At 38.2% G+C, this 6,091-nt stretch overlaps 1 protein-coding gene across 2 annotated transcripts in view; it reads right to left on the minus strand.

The window, feature by feature from the left end:
• Positions 1-5,283, minus strand: part of LOC128875610 (leucine-rich repeat-containing protein 24-like) — a 312,453-nt gene extending 307,170 nt beyond the window's left edge. For both annotated transcript variants that reach the window (XM_054121333.1, XM_054121335.1), the window contains exon 1: positions 4,435-5,283. The gene's annotated coding sequence lies outside the window, so the exon portion shown is untranslated. The remainder of the gene's footprint in view (positions 1-4,434) is intronic.
• Positions 5,284-6,091: the final 808 nt, after the last annotated feature.

Here is a 6,091-nt window from a genome sequence, read left to right on the forward strand (position 1 = left end):
ATTTTCGAAGAACACCGTAAACTCTATCTAGGACACTATATTGGAAAGGAGCCGTAGGAAGAGGCAAGAAGATAAGAAGCGGAAAGGAAGAATGTAAGATGCCGAGTTCAATATTGAAAATACACGTCGAAGAAAAGAGAGTAGGAAGAGTCAAGAACACGCTAGCCAACCCATTCCTTTTTCCTTTTGCTCCTTGATACGTTACGTAACTCGGTTTGACCACAAACTTGACGTATAAGATACGTCATAGACTGACTGAAGAACTCCGTGCTCTAAGCATTGATCTTGGAGCAAGAATACGAAAGAGATATCCAATTCTTCGGTATCTCCAATTTACCTATAGATTAAAATAAGGAAGACTATGCTGGAAGACTGTGTTAATTTATATTTTCTTTCATGCTGACAATAAATCAACAAGTATTATGTTGTCCAGAATGTTCGTTCTAATTTTTAAGAAAAATTCAAAGGCACATTTGAATTTTAATATGTATTTATTGAATTACATAGGTCCATTTTATTCGGCAACCTTCCCACCTTTTAAGGGATTTCGATATATTCAGATTTGTACCACCTAACAAAAATCGACATGGATTTTCTAGACAATCCAATACAATTGCACGATGTCACTAATTTCAAAGAGTATGAATCATATTCATTTAACTATCTGTGGTACATTGTAACTTATTTTTATTTCTTATATCTCGAATAGCTCGAAGCACGCGAATACGTCCTTCGTTCGAAGAAAAAGGTTCAGGACCTGGCAACTGCTGGGAAATTCGGTCAACTTTCTGCATTCTGTCTTCCAGCTGTTTTTGAATATTAAAGAGGAAGAATCCCAGACCCCTGGTTTCCTCGAGCGACGACAACCGAATTTATAATTCCAACCGTAATCAATTTTAAACCTCCTCTTACGGACGAAATCCTCTCAGCCTTCAAAATTTAAATCCAAGGAGGTAGGAAAAACGCGAGAGAGAGGCGAAATTAGGAGCCTCGGCCCGCAGGCTAAGAGAAGCACAGTTGGCGGCAAAGAGGTCACCGTTTTCACCGGACTGATCCGGAGATTCTGAATCAGAATTGAGAAAGAAGGTACGCTCGGGGATAAGTCCAAGTTTCGCGTTGGAGACACATACATAGAAACACACGTACACCATATACACGTCTGTGGGTAAGAATCACGATAGAACGTGTCAGGCACAATACTTTTTAAGAAAATCATGTTTTTGATTTGGCATGTAAAAGAAAATTCACTGTTTATATCTCTCAATTTCCTCACTTGTATTGTGGCTTCGTGACTTGCATTGTATACCTACATTTTGTATTTCTTTATTACACCAGGATGATATTAAAATTCTCGTACGACAAACGTTTAGTCGAGAAGATATTATTGAACGCTTATGATATTTTACAGCCTGAACTTTTTTGCTTTGACTTATAAATGTATCAGCAGGTTCTCGTCGATTCAATAATATATATGCGTATATAGTGGAAAGATTCGCCGAGAATCGTCTGAATAAATTAGCGAAAGGTTTCAGTAACGCCGTTGGGCACATTAATATCCGAGGATCTTTGCGTTGGCCCCGAGTGAAGCGCGAAATGAAAGAGTGGCCCTGGGAAACGAGCTTCTCACGGGGCCGACGTCCTCGGTTCTATCGCGTCGCGACGGCTTCGAAGGTATCAAGATAAAAAATAGTCACATAAATCCCAAAGGAAATCGATCCTGGATTCTACTTTTCCTAGTTCCATCCGATGGTCGTCTCGTCCTGACGCGCGCGAGATTTACACGCGGCCAGAAACCAATTTCGCCCCTCCCCCTCCGCCATCACTCATATATCTACTTGATTAGACAATTTGTTGCGCACTTACAAATTCGCGACTTCGAGGTAGGCATGGAAGGAATTCTTATAAAGATCAAAGTTTAAAAAGTAATCGACAAAAGATGCATAACTTTTGTTAAATTTATTCAAGTTAGTTTACTTTATTATGTTAGAAATAATTGAAAAAAACGTTTATCTCTTTTATTTAGATGTATCTAGTAGAACGCGGTTGTTCGAATAAATTCCCGCAGATGTTGAGCGCAATTTGCTTCTTATCATGCCAGCGAATTTCACGCTTAATCAAAAGGGTTGAATACTTCTTAGACGCTGTGGAGTGGAGTAGAACCTCATCCGGCGAAGAGCTAGAATATTCTTCTCGTCAAAGTAAATATTTACTCTGCTCTACTATTCCGTAAACGAAATGGAAGAGGTAATTTGAAAAGTAAAGAAAGCAAACCGAAATGGTCAGTTGCAATATCTCGAAGTTGTTATTGTGTTTACTTGTGATAAATTTAACCTAGAACCATGTTTCGCTTATTGTATCGAACGTGTCAAAAATTTAAACGTGTTGAAAATGGGGTGCGTCTATCATTTCCTACAATACTACTTTGATTAATAATTTGTACGAAATATTACTTTGCATGAAAGCATCAGAACTCTGTGAACCTCTAGCAGATGTCGATAGATTGCACGTTATTGTGCATGATTAATATTCCTGAGCGTTTAATCAATATAATCAGCAGGGTAGCTTTGAAAAAACGACACGGATCGCTTGGACTCCACCCTCTGAGACGGCCAGAAGCTTTATCGCGTCGAAGGTAAAGGCGAGTCATCTTTCATGTTGCCTGAAAATTGTTAACGTTGCTTTCACATTGTTTATTTATTGGCTTCTTCGAGCTGGCGTGGTGACATCGACGGTATCGATCACGCTGACCTGCACGCAATTTATTATGCACGCTCCAAATTGTTTCTTTATCGCTGGATCGATAACGTTTAATAAAAACAACGATCGGTTTCTCAGGGGCGCACACAGGGTGTGTTCGAGGAATATCGATCGACCAGACAACCGAGAGCATTACCGCGCCATGGTCGCTATAAAATGGTTATAAATGTCAGAAACAATGGATACTACTACGCGAGGATTTGCATGGGGAAGTGGAGAGTGTTTTCAGTCCGCGGCAGAAAATCTCGCAAATTACACGGTATCGTGGCTGAGAACTATGGTCGCGTTTAATTTTGAAAATATCAAGGAACTTTGCGCTGTCATCACCGCGAAAAAATAAATACAGAAACAATACCGGTTGAAAATATTAAAAAATGATAATTTTTCAGTCTGCAACTGAGTACTCACTTGAAACGCTTGAATAAATTTAACGCTTATGGTGATTACAAACTATATATTGAACGCTGCTTACGAAACTTAAATGAAAAAAAAGTGGGACATAAAAAGTAGAAGTTATCAAAGGCCTCTTTCAGGCCAGTAACGCAGACGACGAACAGAAATAATCATTTAGGTCGTCAGATAAAATGTATTCTACGAAGATCATTCTTTAAAGACGAGTGATTTATTAGCGGAACATGAAAGGGCATAGCTGTCAAAGAATTAAAATTAAAAACCTTTTACGAGAGGAATTGAAATGAAATTTCTCGCAAAGTAAATACGCTGAAGCTGTATTTTTTTACGCTTCTTTCGCTTAAAAGATGACAATAATCCACTGCGTTTCTTTAGCAAGGATACTTCCCATTGTTAAATTGGTTATTTATAAAAATAAGATAGTAAATAATCGCGATGAAAACCTGTTAGATATGGCTTAGAGTCAAGCTTCGCAGAATAATTGACTCGAATGAAAGGAGCGTCGGCATCGCTCCGATACAATAGCATACGTTGAGCATTGTTCACATAACGCAAACAGGGAAATGACGCAACACAAAAGAAAGAATATTTTTCATTTTAAATAGCACCGTTATTTCACGAACAACTGCGGTAAATATTGTTGTGGACCATACACGGTTTGACACGTAATATTTTTGAAACGTTTCTAGTCAAACAGTCGTTATTAAAACGTCGAGAAACGACGACAAAAAACATAACGAGAAACGACAAATTACAAAGCAGAATGTCTGCAAACTGAGGAAAAAACGGCGAAACGAAAATTCGTTTACGATGCAACGCGTACCGTCGTACTCGCGAAACTGAACGTGTACTTCGTTAAAACAAAATATCTTAAGAAAGGCGCACTTTTTTCACGTTTAATTATTCATACGTATCAAATTCCCCAATTATTCACAACACGGTGTGTAATTAACAGTTGTCAGAGCTGCGTTGTTTTCGACGGTGAAAAAGTAATGCGAGCTTCGTTACTTTTAATTTTTGTATAACATTTCCAAGAATATATTTAATAACATTTTATTGTAATAAATGCGCATCACGAATTTTTTATAATTAATGATTTGGCGTAATTATACGGAAACTTGATCTCGTTTTATCCATCGAAATGGAAATATTATAAAATATTGGGAGTAACTTTCATAAATTCATAAATACTTTGATTGGTTCACGAATAATTTTCATGGATATTTGATTGAATTTTTTCAACTGTATAATACTTATTAGAAATACCTGTGACGAGAAATTTCCTTGGAAACTAGCTACCAAATCAGCAATGTTAGATGTTCTTGACTTACCTGAAACAAAAAGGAAAAATCTGGTTAGCGAATACGATGTTCAAAAAATGTTCAAATTGAACATTGTTAAGATCTTAAAATCTAATAATATTTCATGCACGTAGATTTATTCCACCCTATTCCCCCTAACCCCTGAATTAAACTCTCCCTGGTACTTCTCGTTCATTCACTTAACGCGACTTCTTTTCCATCACCATTATCTGTAATGATCAATCACAAGTTTCATAATACAGACCTATCACTGACATCGTTATTTACGAACCAGAATACAATGCATCCATTTACTCGTGTCCTATTTCCGACAAAAGTAAGAATAAAGAAAAAAAAATAGAAAATAAAAATAGATTTGTAGAAAGTTTTTCAATTTAGTTGGAATACAGAAATGAATCATGGACCAGCAATGTATTAATTACGCCCGTTCAGTTGCACAGCCGAAACAACGTCCAAACAAATATTTCAAACATTTCTTCTGCCATCACGCACCACGCGTATATTCTTCCATTTACTGCGTGCATGCACCAAAACACACTGGTGGTATTGTATAGAGAATAGAAATGTATTACTGAATGACTAACAATGGGACCCCAAAGATTCTGGGAAATTTGATATTTTAATTAACAAACGGAGAGGGTCTCTGGATTATGTTAAATTCACCCGTGAACCTAATATAACAAAGTCCATCAGGTTGAGACAATTCTCCCATTGTGGAAGCTGTGTACATCCAAGTTGGATCAACCACAAAGGTCCATTTAAAGATTTGGGCATTTGTACGAATACAAGCTTGTTTGAATAACCGGTCAATCGAATGAACGTTTCGAATAAATCGATATTCGAAGCTTTTATTCATCGCCTGTTATTCAAATAAGATTCTTGCCATCTCTGGGCCCAATTCTGCTACGCGACAATGCGCCATCGCGGACGCTTAAATTGACCCAGAAAAAAAAATAAACGAATTGAGGTATCCATTCGCTATCCATCATACTCTCCGGTTTTATATTCTACAAATGATCATTTTTTCAAGCACTTGGGTAGATTTATCGCTCGAAAATTATTCAACAATTCTATCAAAAAGAATTCGATAACTGAATGAAAAATCAGAATTCAAATTTCATTTGGAAATTTGTTAAATCACTTTATTCAAATGGGAAACTATCATCACACTGATTGTCTTCTTCGAACACTAACTCACCTTAGTGACTTCCATTTGAAACAAAGTCTGCCCAGGTCAGTCCCACGACGCTTAGAGCCGCCATTCGAACTCAGGGTTACTGCATCCTCACGAAATCCCATTCAGTCGACACAATCGGCCGCTTGTCCCAGTGGAAAGAGCATGGAAGCCCCGAGAGGCGTGAATCGAAACGGTCAAAGGGTTATCAACGAATGTTCCCCTATCGTTCTGACCAAGAAAGAGAAGGCTGGGCGCCCTAGCGAGCCTATTTTCGTGACTCCTTGCAAAGGGAGGCCCCAACAGCGGGCGAAGGTAACACAAAGCCATCGAGAGAACCGAAAAAGAGTCAAAGATCAGGAGATTCCAGATCGATTCCAGATCGAGCACACCCAGAGTCGACAGTGGAGTCGATCGCTCGTGTAAC

This window comes from Hylaeus volcanicus, chromosome 4 (assembly GCF_026283585.1).
Source record: "Hylaeus volcanicus isolate JK05 chromosome 4, UHH_iyHylVolc1.0_haploid, whole genome shotgun sequence".
In the NCBI taxonomy this organism is placed as follows: Eukaryota; Metazoa; Arthropoda; class Insecta; order Hymenoptera; family Colletidae; genus Hylaeus; species Hylaeus volcanicus.